Source organism: Lontra canadensis, unplaced genomic scaffold (genome assembly GCF_010015895.1).
Source record: "Lontra canadensis isolate GAN:19392208 unplaced genomic scaffold, GSC_riverotter_1.0 scaffold22, whole genome shotgun sequence".
Taxonomy (NCBI): Eukaryota; Metazoa; Chordata; class Mammalia; order Carnivora; family Mustelidae; genus Lontra; species Lontra canadensis.
In genome coordinates, this window is record NW_022631016.1 from 18,245,697 (window position 1) to 18,271,491 (window position 25,795).

Sequence of the window (25,795 nt, forward strand, 5' to 3'; positions counted from 1 at the left end):
CCCTCCCCTGAATTTCTGATGCTCTGTATAACTCCAGAGGATAGACACATCACTGAGGAACATAAATTTAACCAAGAATGAAGCAGAAATAATATGTATCTATTGTGTTCAAAAAAATTAAATTGCTATAGAATAATTAAGTATAATAAATTATATTTTTACCTTTTTGATATGGAATCATACTTGCTAAACATTGTTGAATTTGATCTGTAATTATTAATCCACATTTATAAACAATAGATACACTCAGATTTTATATAAATAAGACTATAAATGATTACAATAAAATATTCTGGATATAAATTCATGCAGCTTCTGTGTTATGTTAAAATTTGCCTGCATGTATGTACTTATAAAAGCAACTATGGTTTATCATTTGCATATTAACAATTAAATTGTAAATACTTGTCAATATTGTACATGAAGGATTGTCTCTAAGGAATACTACTGGTTAGCCTGGTTTCATAATTATATGTGCTTAATGTGATAAAGCTATAATTAGCACACTTGGTAATTCAGCGAATATTTCCCCTGGTCAGCCTGAATGAGGACATATACATTATATATTAGTTGTACTATGCCCAGTAATTATAATTTATGCAGTGCATAAATACAAATATTTTAATGGATAAAAGGCAGAGTTACCTAATGAGTTATAGAAAAGAATAATAGAAATGAGAACCCAACAAGGAAATATACTTAATTGTATACTAATCATATTTTTTGCTGCAGAAATCCAGAGTTTTAGTAAGTCTTTCACATGCCATCAAATACTTAACAAATATGAAATCAAATACTTGTAATATTAGTATGCAACATACTTGCATTTATTCATTTTAATGATAATCAGAAATATATAAATATTTTAGATCTGTGTCTGATATACTTCAATAAAAATTTGATACAGAAATATCTTGAGATTGTTTTCTAATGCTCAACAGGCAACTGCAAGAATTATGAATCTGTTCAGGCAGCACTGGTAAGCATGTTTTATACAAAACTTTTATACTGATATTTCATATCTATTTTTCTATTTAATCAATCTCTTTAAATTTATGAGTCTATGTTTCTGAAGCTAAGCTTTTTTAAAAATAGGTTTAACTTTTCATGTTATACTTTAATAGTATATTTATTATCACCAGTACCAGCCTTGTTTATTAAGATCCAAGAAAACCCAGTTTTAAGGATGTATATCTACCCCAGGACAGCTATATAAGTTAAAAGACTTGGCATGACTCTAACATTTGTGGAAGAACAAGGATAATTTCAGATATTTCCTAAATAATTAGTACTGTGAAAATACCAAATGAATGGTTAGATTAAGAATTTTTGCCTATTACTGAGAAATACTCATAACCCATTGCTTGGGAAGAGCAAAGAATTATTAGGTATTGTCCTACCAATAGCCTTACAATGTATAATGATACACATCCCTTTTTATTGAATTAGAGGAGTTTTGTGTTTCAGGAATGATCAAGAGGTTGCATCTTGATAAGAGGTCAAGGAAGATGATGGTTTACAGTCGTTTGTATCTAATTACAATTATTTGTAACTGCAATTCTATTTAACAATATAGATATGAGTGGTAGTCTTAGCTAAAACTCTGTAAGGCAAAGATAGATATAAGAAAAATCACACAGAAAAAGATGGTTAAGAAAAATAATGACAAATTTCATGCAATATTGTAGGTAGAATTCTAAGATGACCCCTTAAATTTTGGTGCTGTGATGTACCTTTTCTATATAATCACCTACTTTTCAGTGTGAATGAGGTCTGCAAATATAATGGGGTAGCCATTCCCATAATTAGGTTATGTTATAAAACTTGATAGGATATTTGCTTCTATCATTACACTACATTTCCTAAGACTGTTTTGCCACAGATGAGAGAGAATTACAATACTGACCGTCTTGAAAAGGCAAACTATCAGACTGTTAATGGTTCTGTGGAGAAGGACACATGGCAAAAATTCACTGCAGTCTTTAGGAGCTGAGAACAGCTAAGAAGAAAATAGGGACTTCGGTCATGCAATCACAGACACTGAAATCTGCCAACAATCTCATGAGTTTGGAAGAACCCCCCAAGCCTCATGTGAGATCTCAACCCAGATAACCACCATTTGGATTCCCAAAACTTGGACATTGAAAAGTAACACATTCTGTTGGTTTTTCTTTTTTGAATTTTTAGTTTTGTAAGTTCTGAAAATTTTAAGAATTTGTTATGCTGAAATGGAAAACTCTGAAGGATCCAATATGAACATGGTTAACTCACAGAATAAGTTTCCTGAGAAAAGAATCAATCCATTGCTCAGGTGGAAATATTTTCTGTAAGTAGACAGAAGAATGAAATTGCAATTATTAAAAAAGTAAAGGAAGACAAAGTGGGGACCATGATTTTGTCTATTTGAGATCTGGAATGGAGAAAGGCAGTGTATAGTTAGAGGTAACTCCTTTGGACAGCTTCAAAGACTTATTTATAGCAACCTGGAGAAACTAAATCAACTATCTAATTGCAACATTGGAGCCATAGCAAATAAAAAATATAAATATCCTGTGCATTTGAAGCAGAGATTTTGAGGACCTTGATTATTTTCTCCATAGCACGAGAGGAGAAATAGCCCAGTGTGCAAAAATAATTGAACACTAGGAACACCTGGGTGGCTTGGTAGGTTAATCATGGGCCTTAGGCTCAGGTCACAAACTCAGGGTTCTGACATTGAGTCCCTCATCAAACTCTCTGCTCAGTGGGGAGTCTGCTTCTTCCTCTCCCTCTGCCTCTCCCTCTGACTCATAGTTGCTCTCTCTCTCTCTCAAATAAATAAAATCTTAAAAAAAAAAAAAGAAAAGTGGACATTATAATGCATCATTCAAAAACTCCTTCTTCACGGAAGCATTTTTCTTCCAGAAGCTGGGAGCAAAGCTGGATGACATGTCTGGCTTTCAGCCCTCTTTTTTTTTGAAATGCCCTTTGCTAAAGAAATTTATGTTCCTCAATTGTCCCTTCATTTCTGCATCTGGTGACTGATCCTTATGCAAGTACAAGAGCTAGTCTCTTGTCTCACACAGCACATCCCTGAAGGGCCATCCATTTTCAATATCCCTACAGGGTCAGCTGAAATATGTATTTATACTGCACTGAAACCCAGTTTCTCCCTCTGTTCAATCATGCCTTATTTCTTCCCCCCACCCCCCATATATGTTGATCTTTAGGGCACTGGTTGAGAAATATATTGCCTGCTCATTTTCATTTAAGTATTCTTCCTACAGAAACTGATAGGGATGTTTCCAGAAGTGGGCTGAGAAAACAGACACTAAGATAGGATGTTGGAACTGGATCACTAATTGCAGGCTGGTAATAAAGACATCACTAGAGGGCCAAACATGGACAGTGCTTGTTCCTGGCATGCATTTGCAGTGTATTTGTTAAAATTTTGACCAGTGTTGCATGCCATTGGAAGGACATACAGTAGCAGTTGTATTCTATCAGTCATTTGAGAAATATAGCAGAGATAGTAATTATAAGGACAATGGAAGTGGATGGCTAATGAGGAGAAAAACAAAAAAAGGCTGAGGAGGATTAATCATCACTTGAAGTCTTTATGTAATTGCCAATGATAAATTTGGCAGCTTATTAGGAGAAACTCATCTCCTTCAGCTAGAGAGCAAACAAAGTTCAGGACTAGGCTCACAACTTAATTATAGAAAGAGCTGAGTTTTAGGGAAGTTTAAATTCTCAACCTAAATATATATGTCATGTTAAGGTCCAGCCTTGAATGGGGAAAATGGGATTCTGTGATAATGAATAGAGACATCTGTGAAAATGCATTCAATATTCTTGACCCCACAAGAGCTTGAGTCTTCTGAATCTCAAGAGAGGGCTCATTCCTTCCTTTTAGTGAATTATAGTCTTTCCTTGCTGGAAGAAAACAGAGATGCCTCTGCCCTGAGAGTCAAAACAGTCTCCTCAAGATCTACGGGTCAGCCCCCCCACGCCTTCCTCATCATATGTTCCATAATTGGGTTAAGCCAAAACATAACTTGTCTGGTGAAGTGCTGAGTCTATTAAGGGCACAAGGGACTCTTAAGGAAATATGGATATAGATATATAGATACATAATTAACAAAATACACCACCAAGAGAGAACCCTAGACACAGTACAAATGTGCTGTCAAAAATGTCCTCAAAACTCAGGCTGGCAATGGCTCACACTAAATGAAATAGATGTAGGAGATACTCCACTGCAAAAATTGGAAGTATAGAACAAAATGTTCAGAGAGAGGACATAGAATGATTACACTGTGAAACACTGGACTGTCCACCAGATGAGTATGTCTTCAAGAAGGGGCCCAGGAGATATTTTAGTGGCCAGATTAATAAGGAATGCCCTGGTGAGAGGGTCCTGGTGTCACTGAGAAGTTTAGTGATCAGTCTGCAACTGGATCCCTTGCCTGGGTGGTATATTCTATAAATTCTCTATTTATATATCTATATCTGTACCTATATCTGTATCTTCCTTGATCAACTTTACATTCTATTTGCCCTTGATCAGACCTCCCTTTGCTCTCCTGAATCCTGACAGCATATATTTGTTAGATCCTGAGTTCCTTAAGAGACAAAGTAGGAGATGCCATTTCAAAACTTGGCTTACTGATAGCAGTAAGAAAGATACAATTATAAAAGCCAAGTGGTAGTTCTTAACTGACAGAATCAAGGAGGGCGCAGTCATTATTAGTGACAAGATTGGAGTGGCCGCCAAGGGCATCTGACACCATCCCTCCGCCTCCCAAGAACCAGAAGAGGTAGTTAATCAAAAAACAGCATCCCTAGAGGAAAGATAGATAGGAAGCCAACAAGGAAACTAACTGGTCAGTCTATACAAAAGCTGTTTGGGAGTTTGCACTGCACCATGCTAATAAAAAATCACATTCTATTGCTCAGTTATAGATCAGAGACATTTTTAGGCCCATAATCCTTTGTCTAAAGAACAATCCACTTCCTTCAAAAGAAAAAAAAAAAAAAAGACAGTCTCTTCAATAAATGGTGCTGGGAAAATTGGACAGCTATGTGTAGAAGAATGAAATTTGACCATTCTTTTACACCATACACAAAGATAAACTCGAAATGGATAAAAGACCTCAACATGAGGCAGGAATCCATCAGAATCCTAGAGGAGAACATAGGCAGTAACCTCTTCAACATTGGCCATGGCAACTTCTTTCAAGATATGTCTCCAAAGGCAAAGGAAACAAAAGCCAAAATAAACTTTTGGGACTTCATCAAAATCAAAACCTTCTGCACAGCAAAGGAAACAGTCAACAAAACAAAGAAGCAACCCAAGGAATGGGAGAAGACATTCACAAGTGACACTACAGATAAAGGGCTGATATCCAAGATCTATAAAGAACTCCTCAATCTCAACATACACAAAATAGATAATCGTGTCAAAAAGTGGGCAGAAGACATAAACGGACACTTCTCCAATGAAGACATACAAACGGCTAATAGACACATGAAAAAACGTTCATCATCATTAGCCATCAGGGAGATTCAAATCAAAACCACATTGAGATACCACCTTACACCAGTTAGAATGGCCAAGATTAACAAGACAGTAAAGAACATGTGTTGGAGAGGATGTGGAGAAAGGGGAACCCTCTTGCATGTAGGATTGCAAGTTGGTGCAGCCACTTTGGAAAACAGTGTGGAGATTCCTTAAGAAATTAAAAATAGAGCTTCCCTAAGACCCTGAAATTGCACTGCTGGGTATTTACCCCAAAGATACAGATGTAGTGAAAAGAAGGGCTATCTGTACCCCAATGTTCACAGCAGCAATGGCCACGGTCGCCAAACTGTGGAAAGAACCAAGATGCCCTTCAATGGACGAATGGATAAGGAAGATATGGTCCATATATACTATGGAGTATTATGCCTCCATCAGAAAGGATGAATACCCAACTTTTGTAGCAACATGGATGGGACTGGAAGAGATTATGCTGAGTGAAATAAGTCAAGCAGAGAGAGTCAATCATCATATGGTTTCGCTTATTTGTGGAGCATAAGGAATAACATGGAGGACATTGGGAGATGGAGAGGAGAAGGGAGTTGGGGAAATTGTGGGGGGAGACAAACCATGAGAGACTATGGACTCTGAGGAACTAACTGAAGGTTTTGGAGGGCCTGGGGTGGGAGGTTGGGTGAGCCTGGTGGTGAGTATTATGGAGGGCACATATTGCATCAAGCACTGGGTGTGGTGCATAAACAATGAATGCTGGAACACTGAAAATAAATTTAAAAAATAAATAAAAATTAAAACAAAAACAAAAATAAAAAACAGAATAGTCCTGAAACTTTATGGCCAGTGTATAAAGTAATGATTTCCTCAGCTCTTCCCCAGTGGGAACTAGGACCATTTTGTCAGGCAGGAGTCCATCAGAAAGGGAAAATACCTGATATATCGGGAGACTATTATACAGTTTTAACTGATATTGATGGTAGGGAAAATGGAGCACCCTTAAGGCCCTTTGTTAGAAAAGGAAATAAATGGAAACTACAGTCTGCCTAGTTCTCCTTTGGCTCACTGGGTCAATAGACCCACCTGTTGATTTTTTGTCCCTCAGTATCTAAAGGACAAGGTTAGTAAGTAGAACAAAATGTATACTGGTTTCTTAAATGGTGGGTAAGTCTGGGCAAGATCGAAGTGGCAGTCTGAAATGCCCTGCCATGACTGTAAATTAAAAATAATGTTTTCCTATACATAAATAAAAGACAATAGTGCTACTCTTAAGAATTTGGAAAGGATGCAAATGTAATGCTTCTTAACATAAACCTGACTGAATTTACCAGACGTGCCTCTTCAAAAGCCAGACAGATACAAGAGAATGACTGTATACTACCAAAGATCCCACTAATTAGGATCCCTAATTGCAGTTGCTATGCTCAAGGTGTGGCATCTTCACTACAAAATATTATCCTGACCTCAGATACATGGTATGTGAACATGTACTCATTATATTCTTTGTCATCTCTATCAAAAAGTGAGGATCGAAAAAGGCTCAAATTTATGCAGGTAGGAAAAGTGAGTGTATATATCCAATCTTTGCACTAGAGCTGTGCTACCTCTCCTGGTTTGTCTAAAGATAATTGTTCTGTCTAGACATCTCAAAGGATATCAAAATGATCCGCTATATTGAAGACATTTTGCAATAAGGTGGGATGAAGAGGAAATGACAAGTGCATTGAGAGATAAATATGCTACAAACCCTATCAAGTTTTGGAGTCATCATATCAGCGAAATGCTTAGAAAGCCAATGGTCTGAACCATACAGTCCAATGTAAAGAAAGAATCGTTGTATCTCACACTTCCGCCATATAGAAGGAGTCACAATGCTCTGAGGCATACATTGGGTTGTAAAAACAGTAGATTCTACATTTGGGATTTTGTCCTAACCCATATGTATGGTGCATTAAAGCTGTCATGTTTGATATATATAGATAAACATATATACTTTTTCCCCCCCCAGAAAACAGGAAAGTGTTGGAAACAGTAGGGTGTACACCAGACAAGCCTAAGTTCCTGTTATTTATCTTTGTATTTGTCAGTCTCTCTCCATGTCCTGTCCTCCCCACTCCTTTCCTCTTCTTTCTCTCTCTCTTTCAAAAAGGTGTGGTGGGGACTGGGGGAGAAGTGTTGCCTATGAAAATTCCATGGGAAGAGTTAACCTAACATTGGTATTGTTTAGAATTGCCATTGCATAGGTGAAAATATAAAACAAGGAACAGCATTTGAACCTTTTATCATTGTTGCTTTGTTTACTGTTTGCAACTAATCTTTTATGTAGTCCTTCTGCCAGTCATTCTCCAAGTGTGGGTGGTATCCGCATCACCTGGAAACATTTTGGAAATGCAAATTCTTGGGCACCACCCTAGATATACTGAATGAGGATGGGGCCTAACAATTTTTTTTTTTTTTAAACAAACCCTCCAGGTGATTCTGATACAATGCTAAAATTTGAGACTACTGTCATAGATAAAAAAAAAAAAAAATTTCCTCATTGTTTCTCATTATTTCAAAACAAACCCATTTTTCCTTATTATGATAGAAATAACGTTAGTCCAAATTATTAAATTCTCATTTTAGATTGTTAATCTAAAGGCCTACTACTACTGATTTATGTCCAACTTGGAATTTTATTTTCCTGAACAAAAGCAATATCAGGATCACTATATTTGAATATAATTGAGAACGTTACTTGAGTTTCCTCAAATACATTCCAAATAATTGTGTAATACTTGCTTTTATTCTATCATTTTATAATTAGCTAATTCCAGCAACTAAGTTTTTTTAATGGCTCATAAAAATAAATGTAATTATATTCAGATGAAGAAACAGTTTCAATTACTATCAATATTACCTTGACTTACAAAAAAAAAATTAACAGTAATTAGAGGAAACCAATTTGGATTTTCAGTTTACGAGTTTAAGTATCTTGGAAACAAAATGGGAATGGGAATAGCTTATAGAGAAATTGAGGCTGAAAACAAAATATCTTTCAGTTCCACAACACAGATTCTGAGTTAATACTATATATAACCACCAACCAAAAAAAACAGGAAAAAAAAAAAACCCAAACCTTTATTATCCGCTGGAAAAAAATGCATGCTGTGTCACATCAAGACAAGCTGCTACTACTACCAGGTAATTGGCAGCCAATAGTGTGACCCTACTGTTTGTAATTCTTTTTATTTTAGAAACACTTTTATGAGCTTTCAAATTATTTTTAAAAAGTTTTAAATCTTAACATGTTGTGTAAAATGGTCTTATTGGATCATTATACGGTTTAAGTTCTTTTTATTTCTTTAGTTGTAATAGAACAGATCATAATTCTTTTTGTTTTCCTTTTCACAATATCCAAAGGAAGTAATATTTCCTCAAGACTCAGTTTCTTCCAGTACTAATCCAACCGACATACATTTCCTGAAACCTTAGGGGGGATTATTTTTGATCCCATGTTTTTACTTTTGTCAATTATTACTTCAAGTTTTAAAATATTTATACAAGCTCATTTGTCTTGGAGCCCAGTCAAAAGGTGAACTACTTCTATGAAGAACCTACCTTTGATTGTATTTTCCATTCTTTATGCCCTTGGTTATTGATAAACATTATTAATTGCATAAGAAGAATTGATTAAAAATTGGGTTTATCTGCACTCTCTCCAAAAGTCTTTAATTATTGAAATATAGGTAATTTTATTCTTGGGAAGGAAGAGGATTCAAAGCTCCCCACATTTTCTCCTAGAAACCAACTGATCTAACCAAAGAGCAAGAATAGTGAGAAGAATCATCAGCATCATAGTGATAGCAGGGTTCAAGAGAGGCTATAGTGTAATCAAATAGTATTTTCTTATGCTTGGACCACTAGTAGGTATGCTACCTGCTGAGGTTCACTTCTTCTTTTTTTTTTTTTTTTTTTAGATTTTATTTATTTTTTATTTATTTATTTGACAGAGAGAGAGAGATCACAAGTAGGCAGAGAGGCAGGCAGAGAGAGAGGAGGAAGCAGGCTCCCCGCTGAGCAGATAGCCCTATGTGTGGCTCGACCCCAGGACCCTGAGATCATGACCTGAGCTGAAGGCAGAGGCTTAACCCACTGAGCCACCCAGGCGCCCCTGAGGTTCACTTCTAATGAATCTATAGGGAAGTGGAGTTCCTCTGTGTCATTCTAAATAAGGCTCCTGGATTTGCACATAAATCTATGAGAAGGGTTGAAAAACATTGTGCTGACAATTATAGCTATGCAAATATTGTTAAAATTTAGGGCTAAAATATCATGCCTTGTTCATGTGTGTGTGTTTTTCTTTGTTTTGTTTTGTTTTTTCGTTTTTTTGCCTTGAATGACAATAAAATTTAGTTGCTCTTTGTACAGACTTTTTATCATAGTAACAGAACAATAACCTATATAAGACTGCTTAATAAATATACACATTAAAAAAATTAAACACATTACAGAGAAAATCTTTGTAATAAAATGACATATCCCAACTTTCAAAGATTAGGCAAGATCCCTAGGTCAGTTTTTATCTGTAGATATCTGTAGTTTTTATCTGTAGATAAAAACTTTTTCAAAAATTCAAGAGATTCTGGTAGGCATTGGTTTTGTACAGGTTTGAGGCTGAATCCATATTGAGGCATGTTGGTGGTGTAGTAATTGCTGGACAGTAAAACTGAAAGATTTTGTAAACTGACTGTTAAATCTGCAGTGTTTTAGATAATAAAAACATTTCATTATAAGCCAATAAAAAATGTCAAAGATAACTATTCGAATGTGAAGCTGATGTCATAGCTGCTTTTCTCCTTGCTTTACTGAGATATAATGGACATAGAACCCAGTGTAAGTTTAGAGTCTAATGTGTTGATTTGATTTGCTTCTATACTGCAATATAGTTAACTGTTTTTTGAAAAGACAATACTGAGATTCTTTCTGATGTAGGGAAAGTCTGATTTGGTATATTTTTCATATTTATGATTTGGATGCATCCATAAACTTTTACCAATAAACTTAAGATCTTAAGGTTTTGCAGGTTGCCATTTTACAGGTAAGGCGACAGTTGCCGAGGACAAGCCTTTTTTTTTTTTTTTTTTTCCTGGTTTGACTGCCACACTCACTGCTTCCATTTCTCATTTGAAAAGCTATCATGTGGGTCATAAGCTGCCTGCTTCTCAGCTGCAACCACTGTGGGCAGAGAAGAATCTGAGGCGCTGTCCTGAAGTTACAACTGGGTTACTGGGTTCATTCTTCTCAAGTAACTTGTCCTCATCTTGATGCATCTTGATGTAGCCTGACTGTCCAGTGTCATGATCAACTTGGGAGGTGAAGGCTTAGCTTGGGAAAGATCTTGTGATTCAATCATCTCTCCTGAAAGTACTTGGAGGGTATTACCTGCAGTTTTTATCCCAAATCCTAGAGGAGCACTACTACTATATCTTTGGGTAGCTTCTTCATTAACCATGGCTTCCATGTAATAGTAATCTTACATTAGTCGACCTTTTGATTTCACTGCTAGAGCAAACTTATTCTATGGCATCTTTCTAAATCTGAATCATTTAAAATGAAGTAAGTCTAATTATTTTCATACACTGTAAATCAGTTAATTTTCTGTCACTTGGATTTGTGGTAACACAGGGTACCCAAAAGTCATTAAAAAGCTTGGGATTCAAAAAAGGCAAAATCCCATTTGTTAAAAATAAGCAGGCTTCAAGTACTTTTATAGAGAGAAATACAGATAGCCAATGAATTACTCAAGGTCATCTGTAACCCAGCACAAAAATTGATCAACTGTTGCCTGGAAATTCTTGTGGAGCAATTAAAATGGAGATTTTATATATATATATATATATAAATATATATATATATATATTTATATATATATATATATACACACACACACACACATATATATATATAATCTCTATTCCTATATATATGTGTGTGTATTGTATATATATAATATATATATTTGATATATATACATATGGATATATATATCATATATAGTATATATATTTGATATATATACATATGGATATATATATATATCCATCACATAATGTGATTCAAATAAAAAAGTCTTTTATTAATCCAACAATCTCACTTTTTATACCAAAATGCTCCTTATCATATGTACATCTATTTCATCTATTTTATCTCTATGCTCTATTGCATAACAGTTATGGAAATGGGTTCAGATATATTATAAATACCTATTTTTTATTGTTATAATACTAATGGGTTTTCTATAACACCAGTAATTCCTGAAGACAGTTTGAGTTTCCTCTACTCGTAAATACTCTTTTCAGTAATATTTATATTATAATTAAATATATGATTTCTTTATATAAAATTCCAAGTTAGTAATGTATGAGGCAGACATATAATACAACTATCTTTATTAGACAATTAAGAGATTTTTTAATGAAAAATATTTCATTTTTAGCACACTTTCAGTGTAAGAATTCATCATAGCTGAAAATACAGGAGAATTTGAAAATCTGTTTTAAGGAAAAAAAAAACAGTGTATCACTTAATCTAAATGTCAATCAAATTTGTACATATGATATAGTCAGCTTATCTTGAAAGTTGATATTCAACAGAAAAAGGGGAGTAACATGGTGACAATGTATTCTTTTAAAAACTTAATGAGTTAAAACTTATTGCTCATAAAGAATAAAATGAAAATATCATTTCCATGAATCATACTCTGTAGATTAAGCACCCAAAGGACATAATTTATTGTGTCTAGTGTTATTTCATTCCAATGAAATGAAAACATCTTTAGAGTGATGAACATTTGCACCTGGAATGAGGTTTAATTCAAGAGCAGTTACCACAGCAACAAAAGGACCAATAATGCATTACAGCTATTTCCTTCCAGGACTTTTGTGTGAAGCACAGTCCAAATGCTAGTAAACATGATTGGCCACAATGGTCTCACAAAGAAAAACAGTATTAAAAAAAGAACCACTGGGAGGGGCACCTGGGTGGCTCAGTGGGTTAAAGCCTCTGCCTTTGGCTCAGGTCATAATTCCAGGGTCCTGGGATTGAGCCCCTCATCAGGCTCTCTACTGGGCAGGGAGCCTGCTTCCTCCTCTCTCTCTGCCTGCCTCTCTGCCTACTTTTGATCTCTGCCTGTCAAATGAATAAATAAAATCTTTAAAAAAAAAAAAAAAGAACCACTGGGAAAGAAAAATGGCAACTTTTTAAAAAATAGTAATTTATAATTTCATTATGCAATGTTTTCCTGAATAAACCCTGAGAAAAGGAACATAATATTTAGCAATGACTTTTTGTGTTGTTTAAGTATAGTAATTAATCTCCAGTGTAATTTAATTTTAAGGCTCTAACCATTTTAACACAATGCTGTTGGTTTAAATGAAGTGTCTATTTTAGTATGCTTATTTTTACCTCATAACCCTACATGGATATGTAGGACCTTAAGCCATTCATTTAAAAAGTTACACATACTCTAGATTATAATTTTTTACCTGGAAACATGTATGCGAATAATTTTAACAATATACTATAACAAAAATTATGTGACTGTGGCCTCTCTCTCTCAAAATATCTTCTTGGACTGTACTCTTCTTGTGATAATGTGAGATGATAAAATGCCTATGTGATGAGAAGAAGTGAGGTTGATGAGCTAGGCATTGGGACATAGCATTAGGTTGTATTGACCTTCTGACAGTAAGTCAGAGGGAGGAACATTTGCTTTTGGACAGTGGTTGACCGTAGATAACTGAAACTGTGCATAAGGGAGGACTACTGTATGGGCAGTTTCTTGGGCTGCCGTACACACACACACACACACACACACACACACACACACACACACACATATTTTAACACAGATGTACTTAATAGAAACTGTTCTATACCTTATAGAAACTTCGTTATACTGGAGTTACAGAGCTAAAACTATTGTGTGTTGATACTTCATTATGATGGATAATATTAAAACTGGATTAAAGACAAATTAGGTTGCCAAATAACACTTGTAACCATGTTGAAAGTTGGGCAGAGGATTCCTGAATCACAGAGTGCCACTTGTTCTAGCAATTGTAAATGTTATTATTTGAAAAGTCTAAAGAAGACAACTAAGGACAGAATGATAGAATCCCTATGTGTAGGCCAAGATTTACATTAGCATAATAATGTTGAAAGCTTTCTCAGAAATCTCCTTCCTAAGCACAAAGCATTTATAACAATGTGCTGATAGACCCAGGGATGGAAATCCCTTCAGGAAGCTCAGCAAGTGTTAAGTGCCAGACAGAGCTAATGGATTACAGAATGAGGTCTGAGTCAAGAATTTTAAACCCCTACTTTCTGAAAATGTCCTATTAATCATTTTTAGACTTTAACAGTTTCATCACTGTCAGAAACAAGTTGTACTAAAATTAAATGGAAAGCTGGAGTCATCAACAGAATGTACAATTCATCCAGGTCACAAACAATGGAGAGTTGATTTCAAGACAGCCTGATAGAGGAAACCTTGCAAAACTCTGAGAAAGACGTGGCCAAAGTGCCCACCAAATGGGGTTTTCAGACTTACTTAAGTACAAACATTAACCAGAGCAGTCTGAAAAATGTAGATCCTTAGGATCCAATCCCCCAAACTCAGTTTTGCAGAGAGGCCCAGGAATCTGCATATTTAACCATTGTTTTGCAGGTAATTATGATGTGGGGAGCCAGTGGGTCACATCTTGGGGAATGTTTTGTGATATGTCTTTTTAAATTAAAACATTTGGCTCCTATCAAATCTTGTCTTTTAAAAGTACCCCCAGATTCTACCTATCCCTCCCTCCATCACTTCTGGTACCCATTGCTAACTACTTTTCTTGTTCAGGATTTCTGAAAGCAAGACTGATTTTCTGTATAAATCTTTCTGCTAATTGACATGAGTAGTAAAAGTGATAACAATGTATAGTATTTAGGAGAGGATTTTTTTTTTAAGATTTTATTTATTTATTTGACAGAGATCACAAGTAGGCAGAGAGGCAGGCAGAGAGAGAGGAGGAAGCAGGCTCCCTGCGGAGCAGAGAACCCGATGCAGGCCTCGATCCCAGGACCCCCCAGGAACCCCCAGAACCCCAAGATCATGACCTGAGCCAAAAGCAGAGGCTTTAACCCACTGAGCCACCCAGGCGCCCCAAGGAGAGGATGTTTTTGTCTCACTTAGAACATAATAGACACAGGCCTAGGAGAAGAGATGAGGGGCGTAATAGATCTTGAATCCATAATATGAAAGGAAATAAGTTCAGAAAATATTAAACATATTTCGCAAAGACCTTTCCATATGTGAGTTGAGATGGAGAAGCAAAAAAGAGAGAACGCTATCAGCTTATCTAATGTAATGGATCTACTGGTATTTGTTAAAAGTAAACTAGATGAAGGAGAGAGAGGTTAGTAATCTGTTTTCTGGTTCTTCTATTGTAGGTCATTAGCCTAAATATATTTTTATGAGTTTGAAAACTAGTTATGGAAAATACATAAGAAATGTTATGTGTGTGTGTGTGTGTGTGTGTGTGTGTGTGTGTAATTTTTTTCCCCCTTAAGTCCTGATCTGAGAATGTTTTAAACTATTCTTTATTATTTGGAGTTTGTTTTCTTTAAAATAATCAATGATGTTCAATTTCAGGTGAGTTTAAATGCTAAATGCCTTAGTATTATATATAACTTTGTATTTTATGAAGGATTTTGTATTATATAACACAAGCATATTATGCATAGTGATAAGCACAAATATACACACTCATACACACACACACACAGATACATCATAGATATAAGTCAAAGCCCAGGCTTAAGGTATTTTTAATTAAGTTAATTATTAAAATATCACAATGTGTAATGAAATAAGTAGGGGAGATAGTTAAAGTATTTAACATAATAAATAAATAGGGGAGATAGTTAAAGTATTTAACAACCAGTGGCTACTGGCCATCCCCACTCAGAATTCAAATATTAATTGGTTGCATGTTACTACACAGATGGAAAGAGAATTATCTGGAAATAAAAGGCAAGAATTAAATTTGCTTGTATAATGTGCAGAAAATGGACAAAGCTGTAACAGAAAAGGAAAATATCAAATGGGAATAATGAGAGAATAATATGGAGAAAACATAAAATTATTGACAGGCAATGTATATTTTAGAAATGTGTATTTGGTGGATTACTGTCATCAGTTTTATGTGGTTGGTAATGAATGGCGGGAAGCCAAACTAAGCTGTTACCAGATCCTCACATTAACCTCAGGGGCATGAGTAGCCAATCCTACAAGAAGAAGAATGCTTATGGCTCATGTTTTATATTTCCATGGAAAGGAAATAAAAGGAAAGAGAAAGAACGGCAAGTGTGGGAGTTGTACTTCTGCTCTTCCATACTCAACTATTGACCTTCCAGAGCAAGAGATGGCTTCTCCGGTATGGGAGCCTGACTGAGAGGAAAACTCCATTCTCTAGCAGTTGGTTTCCAACTTCTCTCTTTGTTCTCTGCCAACTTCCTAACAGAGTGTGTTCTACTCTTCTAACATGTAAATGTGCTGGATCAGGCTTTGCCTTGGGGAGACCTGTAAGATGTGATACAGTTGACTTTAACTCGGGAGAAATTGTTAGCACATTCATTTGACAGAGTTTCTAAACCTCCTTTATCCAATTAGTTTTATAATTATCATAAATTACATTTTCATCAACCTTTGTCCTGTCTCATATTTCTGTATTGAATTCAAACTGGAGGATAATGTTACATATCGAGCCCTAAAAATTGTAGCAAACATCATTGCTGTTCTATTAATCAAGAGATGAGTGACCCAAGGTCAAGTATCCTATAATCTACAAAAACTGGACTTGACCTTAGTTTTTCAGCTTTTGTTGGTATTCAGGAAGGTTTGTAAAGAAATAACTCCATACAAATTACCAAAGTGAAGATGAACTTCATATTACATAAATGCTTCTTTCAGAAAAAAGTCAGATTTACTAGAAAATCCAAAATCCAAAAGGTAGTTTTATGTTTGGTCGAAATGGAAAGAAATATTCAACTTTCACCATACAGTGTAATGTGTGTATGGTATGTACACCATACACCATACATTCACAACCAAAAATACAGTATTTTTGTTGAACCAAAAACTGAATTGCAAATAGCCATAACAAGGCTTCTAATTTTCAAACAGGACCTAAAAAAATAGGATCCATTTAAAGAGAATTAAGTTGTAGGGTCTAATATAGCTCAAAGTGGTCCCAAGACACATGAAAATTTCTGTTTCTAGTCTTTTCTTGTCACGATTCTGTTTGTGACCACAATTAAGCATATTATGCTATATAAATGTTTGCTTTTTCAAATTAAGAAAATTAATAAAATAAGTATAGCGAATAATGCTGAAAATATATAGCAGTTCATCAATTTATAACATATCATTATAAAAGTAAGTCATGATCATCTGTGGACACTTGGAAAACACAGAGGAAAACACAAAGGAAAATAAAAATACAACTATAATCCCCACTGTCCTGAGATCAGTTATCATTATTATCATTTCTTTTATTGTTTTTCAATAATTTATATGTAAAATACTGCATAATATATTATACACACACATTGGTATTCGAAATAACTTCACAATGTATATCCATTTTTAGTGGAATATTCTATAGTACACACTTTCCCATATTGTTAGTATTACTCAAAAAGTTTAAAAGCTGTATTATGTCTTATCTGTAAAGATTGAATAATAGCACCTCCCTCATATATGTCCGGTGAATGTGACATTATTTGGAAAAGGAATTTTGTAGACATCATTTGGTTAAGGATCTTGAGAGGTGATGATCACAGATTTACTGAGTGGGATCTAAATCCAGAGATACATGTCCTAGGAAAAAGAAGAAGACAAGGAGATTCACAAAAGAGGATGCGTTGTGAAGACTGCAGCTGAGATTGGTGGAGTCCTCCATGTACAAATCAAGGAGCCTTAAGGATTGCAGCTTCCCCCAGAAGGTAGGAGGGGAGCCTGGAATAGGTTCTCTCTCAGAGCCACTGGGAGGACCACTTTGTGCCAATGTATTGATTTTGGAATTCTGGGCTCCAGAAATGTGAGAGAACAAATTTCTGCTGTTTTAAGCCATGTGGTTTGTGAGTTTGTTACAGCAGCCCCAGGAAACTAATACATATCGTATGGATATATCAATATTTGCTATACCCTGTTTTATTTTCAAGATGTTATCTATTAACCCTACAATGTTGTTACACAAAAAACTTTATGAATATTTTTGATGATGCCTATAAATTAAATATCTAAATGTTGAATTTGAATACTTTTTAATAATAATAGATTCCCAAATTGCTCCTCAGGAAATTAGAAAATTTATACTCCAAGTAGTAGTTATTTATGACAAATCTTTGTAAAGGACGAAGTGGTGGTACTTCAAATAGCACAGATTAGAAATATGAAAGGGGTGATTTTATAAATGAAAGTTATCATTATATAATTTATTTTTCATACTTCTATCAGGATCTTCTATTTAAGAAAATTTCCCTATTCCTATATCTTAGAATGTCAGCTGAGAATCAGTGAAATCTCACCCCTCAGTACATATGATTCCCACTAATGTTTCTCTTCATTAGTGTAAACAGAGAGTAACAGTAAAATATATGTATCTTTGATAAATCTCATAAGTATGTAGAGACAATGAAATTTAAATGTGTTCCTCTAAACTTGCCTTTAATATTGACCTCTGAGATTTCAATAAGAAAAAGGATTGTATGACTAGATACAATATAATTGTGTTTTTATCAAACCCATTTGAATAATTTACAATAAGATTTCCAACTTAAAATTCAAATATTTATTCTAAATATCCATCAATAATAGTAAAAAAACAATTTATGAAAATCTTACTTCCTTTTTTTTAAGATTTATTTACTGATTTGAGAGAAAGAAAGAGGGAGAGTGGGGGTAAGGGTATAGGGAGAGGGGGAGAGAGAGAATATCAAGCAGGCTCTGCACTAAGTGCAGAGCCTGATGGAGGGACTCCATCTCAGGCCCACAAGATCATGATTTGAACTGAAACCAAGAGTTGGACACTCAACAGACTGAGCCACCCAGGTACCCCAAAAATCTTCTTTCTTTTTTTTTTTAAGATTTTATTTATTTATTTGTTAGAGAGAGAGAGAGCGCGCGACCACAGGCAGACAGAGAGGCAGGCAGAGGCAGAGGGAGAAGCAGGCTCCCAGCCGAGCAAGGAGCCAGATGTGGGACTCCATCCCACGACACTGGAATCATGACCTGAGTGGAAGGCAGCCACTTAACCAACTGAGCCACCCAGGCGTCCCCAAAAATCTAATTTCTAAGCAAATACTATCTCCATCTTTTCATACTAGTTCTTCAAGGCAAAATAAAATAATGAATGTAAGTAGCTAAAAGATAAAATTTTTTAATGTTCTAATTTTTTTAAAGATTTTGTTTATTTGACACAGAGAGACACAGTGAGAGAGGGAACACAAGCAATGGGAGAGGGAGAGAGAGAAGGAGGCTTCCCGACAAGCAGGGAGCCCAATATGGGGCTCGAGCCCAGGACTCTGGGATTACGACCTGAGCTGAAGGCAGATGCTTAACAGACTGAGCCACCCAGGCACCCCTAATGTTCTAATTTAAGAGGTAATCAATATAGTTGCATTCACACAACAGGGAATAGCATAGAAATATTTTGGTTATTTATGACAATTTATTTTTAATGACACCTAACCAATTCACCTAAAATATCTAGTCTCAAAGTCTTTTAAGAATATGTAAGAATTTGGGGTGAAAGATTGGAGCCCAAATTCAAAAGAATTGGGATTTTGTCCATATGACAGCACAAATCATCAGAACAATCTCAGAATTATCCTACTTCTTTTTCTTTACTTTTGTAAGGGAAGAGGAAAATTCATCATAACCAACTGCAGAATTAGATCATTTGGGATGGTCTGTCATTTATGAAGCCCAAGTCACTTTTTTAATTACATTGTGAGCCATGCCAAAAAATATAAACATGCATTTTTCAAATAAAAAAAAATAGCAGTATAGTCTGTGGTAATTTCCAAGAAATATGTGCTCTTTTAAAATAGTTTTCTTCTTATAAGGAAAATATTTCAGCTGTATGGGGGAGTGATGCACTCAAAACCAAAGCGGCAAATAAGTATAAACTTTAACACTATAACTGCAGGACAAATAATACCAGACATACCTTGTTTTTCAGATTTACCTTTGTTACAGTAGCTTGATTGGTATTAACACCAGGTGGGACACTTTTAAGGAAAAGGTCGTGTTTGGCAAATATTATACCCATTCATTAATTTTATGGTTCAATAAATTTTAAAAAATTTATATGTATTAGTATGTATGGTCCAATAAATTTTTAAAAATTTATATGTATTGAACCATAAAATTTATGGTTCAATACATTTTAAAAAATTTATATGTATTAGTCAAAATAATAATAACTTATAATTTTGTTTTTAAAATACCTGAAATGTCTTAGCTAAGAAAGAAATATTTATTAATATTGGGTATTAATTGCTTGATCTTGCAAAAAAGGAATAGATGAGGTTATTCATATCTATCAAATAAAAATTATATTTTAAAATGGTGTAACTATGAAAAGTCTTATATTTATAGTCTATTTTTACACTAATAATTAATAATTATCTATTATATAGAATATACAGAATATATCTTTGAATTCATCAGAGTGCTTCCAAGAAAATGAGTTCCAAGAGGAAGAGTCTGAAAAGAAGGAATGTTAAAGGTAAATTCAACCACTGTTTCCTCTGGAGAACTTTGCTGATTTACAAGATGCACTGTGTGGTTGAGAAGTTGAACATGGCCTTCAGGAGGCACATAGGGCTAGGAAATCAGAAATTAAAGTTTATGATTCCCCAAGAGTAATATACCTGGGTGAACACTGCAAATTAAAAGTCTACAAGCTAAGTAAATTAGAAATAGACAAACTCTCAAGAAGACTGAAATCCAAATCCTAAATTGTATCTCTTGCTGATTGCATGAATCTGGTCTATCTGTAGCCTAACTTCCTGGCTTTTCTCCCAAACTGCCTAGTAGAATCAAGGACAAACACAAAAATTTTTTGGAGGAGATCACCAACATCAGAGCCTCAATATTGTTCTTTTTTCGTACTTAATTTCAGCATTTGACTTAAAATCAATAGATTCAGGGAGCCTGCTGCTTGCTCAGTTGGGTAAGCATCAGACTCTTGATTTTGGTTCAGGTCATGATCTCAGGTTGTGGGATCCTGCCTGCATCTGGCTCTGAGCTCAGCACAGAGTCTGCTTGTCCCTTTCTCTCTGCTCCTTCCCCTGCTTGCACACTCTGTCTCTCAAATCAATCAATCAATCAATCAATCAATCTTTGGGGAAAAAAATCAATAGGTTCATATTATTCACATTGCTCCCTTTTTTCTCAAAGGCTGGACGTGGCACACAATCCAGTACATACGCACCTGGGTGGATCAAAACCCAATTTGTCACAAGTTCGTCCTCAACTTGCCACATGGGAGAGTTTTAATAATTGTAATGCTATAGAATTTGCCATCTCACTTACTACCAGCAATATGTCTTTTGTTGTTATCTGGCTGTCAAGAGACTAAATTCCATAATTTTATCATGACATTCAGATCTCTTAAGAGTATTTCCTATACCAATTGCCATAGTCTGGAATTTCCCAGAAGCAGACCTTAATGAAAAGATTGAAGTAGTTTATTAGGGTGGTGTCCCCGGAAATAACAACAGGACAGTAAGTGAGATATATAAGGACAGAAGCAAGTACGAGTCTATCTAATGGGAAAATTTACAACTGGAGCTTCATCCTCTTGAAGAAACCTGAGAAATGGTGTCCAACTTGCTCTTCAAGAGTCATTCATGCTGAGAAGCAACAAGTAGGAACAGTGGTGCACAAGTCATTATATGTTGTTGTATATAGGCTGCTCTCAGAAAATGTTAATTCTCCCACATCCGGCCTGACTCACACAGGGATATGAGGGGATTCCAGGGCCTCCAGTGAGGTGCTGACAATTGAGAGATGAGCCAGGGTGTAAAATACTAATGACAAGTGGGATATGGGTAGAATATTGACAGAGTCTGTTCCATAGTCCCAAATGTCCATTGTTTCAGATTATTTCTTTCATATTACACCTGACACAAAGATATAAGATGCTATCTTTAATCAGCTATATTAGAGAAAAAGAGGAAAAAATTACTGAAAACAATCAATCCCTTCGGAAGTTTTATCAGTGGGTATGATGGCCGTATGATTTTTGGATCCTGTCATATGACTTAGTAACAAGGCTCAAACACATTCTCAGTTTAATTTTTTACTGAATGAAGGTAAGAATTTATCTTTTTATAATCTTGCATATCTAGACTGACTCTACTTCCTTTCCATCATATCTATTTCCAAACTGGACCTCCCTTCCTGCCTCTCTCCCTTCCTCCCTCCTTCCTTCTTTCTTTCTTTTCTTCCATTCTTTCCTTTCCTTCCTTCCTTCCTCCCTCTCCCTCCCTTCCTTCCTTCCTTCCTTCTTTCTCAGAGTTCCCCTTTCTCATTGTACCTTGTAGTATAAATTGACTGAAGTTTCCAATGGTGCTAAAATTTTGTCTTCCGCATATTACCCTCAAAGTTGCAAGTTTTTCTTAGTTTAAGATTTATTATTTGCTTGTCAATTTAACACAGGCAGGAATATATCCAAATATTTCATCATGGCACAAAATTAATTCTTCTACCATCAAACATTATTATCTTTGCTACCTAACATTTATTTATTTATTTAGTTAGTTAGTTAGTTAGTTAGTTATTGGCTTTGCTGGCATCATGCTGCTACATAAAAAAGGGTGAAACAAACACAACAGGTAACAGGACACCACAACAGTGTACATTGGAGGCAATTAAGTTTTGGGTAAAAGAAGAAGCAGAGGGAATGATGAGACATTGTCATGTGAGAGGTTTCCAACAGGAACTGCTATTTGGATTGTAGGAAAAAGGGATAAGGCACATTAAAAGGGAAATTTGGTGGGGTATGGGGGGTTGGTACCTTGCAGATGATGGTTTGGAGTACTATAATGGGGAAGGAAGATTGAGAGGAATGTGGCAGTTGAAGGTGTGGAAAATGTAGAGAGCTCTAAGGAGTCTTCAATTTTGACATCTGAGTAGATATTTCAAACAGGCAGAGATAAATATTTATAGATCAAGAGGGAGTTCAAAAGTCTGCATATACATTTGGGGGTTGTGATCAACAGAGATCTTTTAAGACCATTTGCCTTTATGGGTCCTTATAGGAAGAAAGTATAGATGAGGAAAGGTAGTAAACCAAACCCACAATCTGGTCCTTCAAAATTGTAAGTTCTAGCAGAGAAAGAAGAAATAAGAAAAAACAAAATAAAACAAAACAAAACAAAAAAAACCTAAAACGACATATAATAAATGAACATTGAAACAATAGGAAAATATGGTGTAGACCAGTGTTTTGTTTTGTTTTCTCAGAATACTGTATAGAAATGCAGAAGAGGAGAAAAATCTCTTTTACATTCAGCAAAATGAGGCATTTTATGTTAGGTGTAAAATCTTAGAATTTTTCAGTGTGTCTGGGTGGCTCAGTCAGTTAAGAGTCTACCTCTGGCTCAAGTCATGATGCCAGGGTCCTGGGTCTGAGCCCCACATCATGCTCCCTGCTCAGCAGGGAGTCTGCCTTTGCTGCTCCCCATGCTTGTGTTCTTTCTCTCTTTCTCTCTCCTTCTCTCTGTGGCAAATAAGTAAATAACATCTTTTAAAAAAAATTAAAGTTTGTCATAATATTCCTTTAAGTAAAAGTGCCAAACCTTTAAATGATTAATTGTTATCCATTTCCTTTTTTTTTTTTTAAGATTTTATTTATTTGACAGAGAGAGACAACAAGTAGGCAGTGAGATAGGCAGAGAGAAAGAGAGAGAGGGGGAAGCAGGCCCCCTGCTGAGCAGAGAGCCCGATGATTTGAAACTCCATCCCAGGGCCCTGGGATCATGACCTGAGTTGAAGGCAGAGGCTTTAACCCACTGAGCCACCCAGGAGCCTCTGTCATCCATTTTCTTTGAACAGAGAGTATTATTTTAAGAAGAGCTATGAAATTAATATGAAGAGGTACATTCGACCAGAGCTGAAAATCTTCACTAAATCTAAAGAAAAAAAAAAAAGATTAAAAAAACAATAGAGTTAATCAAGAAAAATTGTATAAGGAAAGATTTCTGTAATTGCTTGCTGGTGAAGTGGCAACACCAGAATTTGTTTTAGATTACAACTTAGTGTACAACTTACAAATCCATGCAAATTGTACCTAATTTATACATACCTAGAAACTGCAAAGTTTTGGGTGAATTAAAATATCATAAATTTTATAATATGTTGAGAAAATAAATAACATTTTATTTCAGTACACCTAGTACAATGAAAGGATCATAAACAAATTTATACATGTGTACATGTGTTTATACATACACATACATGAATGCACAGTTTCATTTCTCTTTACATGACCTTTCGTGCCACAAGTTCAAAATCCAGATGAAAAATTCTGCCTTTTAATTCTCTGACTTTCCTGCTTTTTCTTGTTGCTTATGTTTCCCAGTTTTCTACTTTAGTGCTCCCTGCAGAATCCAGCTATCTAATGTACAAATGTGGATAGTGGTAGTAAATGCAACCAATTGTTCTCTATTAATTCATTAGCTAGATAATGTGTTACCTCTCCAAGGAAATGTAATGCCTAACTCTCTGTGTACATCTCCTATAAAAAGACCACAGGGAAAACCACTAATGCTGGAAATTTAAAAAGATCCAACTGGGAGTTAATTTATTCAAGGGAGACTTCCTTAGATTTCCTTAAATCACATTAATAGAGCAGCTGCCTGCACTAATAATGCGAACATCAATCCCATAAGCTACAAGTTACTCAAGGAATGGAAATATTTTCAGTTCAATTTCTTCTAAGAAGGATAGCAAGCAAAATACTTTTTGTCATTATTGGTGGTGGTGTTATTCACTGGCAAGGTTGTAATAAATAGAATTAGATTTGAAATGTAAAAGATATGCTAGTTTTCTAGACTCCTTCCCTTTTATAATCATGCAAACTGATATATGCATAATGGTTTATGTGGCAAATATGAAATGGAAAATAAAATAATCCTTAATTGATTTTTGATTAATAGGTAACATATAACCATCCTCATGGCAGTAAAACTTGACTGTATTAATTATTCTTTGTGAAGAATGAATGAATACAAGAACGGTTATACTGATATTCTTGTTTTACTGTATTTATTCCCTAATTTCGGAATTTCCTCCACTCTCAAGACTTCAATAATCATCTCTATGCAAATGATTTCTAATTTGAGTTCAGGGCATTGTATTTTCAAATTATGCCTGGACAATCTCACTTATACTACTTACCAGAAACTTACACACAATATATATAAAACTTTTCATGCTCATTTAATATTTTAAGATCAACTTTTCTCATTTGCTATGCAAATCTTGAAATTACTTACTGCTGAATTTTTTTTATTGCACTCCTTGCTCATGTCCTGTATTTTCTGAGTTCTTAAATCAGATTGGAATTGTGGTTTAAATACATAACATCCATCTTTCCTCTCTGCCCCACTCCAGCTACCATCATGCTATGTGTTCTGTGGGTTATGTCCCTTACTTGTGTGTTTTCTCAATTAGATCTACCCTTCAGACTGTACTTTGTGACATAATTAAATGTGAGTTCTTAAACTAACACTCTCCAGTTCTAAGGAAGAGGACTTTATATGTCAGTCCTGATTAATGATAAAGTTGACAATTCAGTGCTATAAGGGAATGATGGTTTTCCCAATAAATAGTGCAAAAAAGTCAATCAGATATCCATACTGGCAAAAAAAAAAAAAAAAAAAAAACTTGGCCACTACTTCCTATCATACACAAAAAATTAATTCCAGATGGAATTAGACCTGGGTGTAATAAGTAAATAATTATGACTTAGAGGAAAATACAATATTTTTGTGGTCTTGGAATAGGCAAAGTATTCTTAAGCAGAAAATAAAGTGCTGACCTGAAAAGAAAAACAATTGATAAATTGCACTGCATTAAGGTTAACAACTTCTCTTATCAAAAGATGCAACTGGAAGAGTAAAAAGTAAGGTATAACTTAAAGACAATGACGCTGCTTTGTTTCCAGCTGAGTATATCCA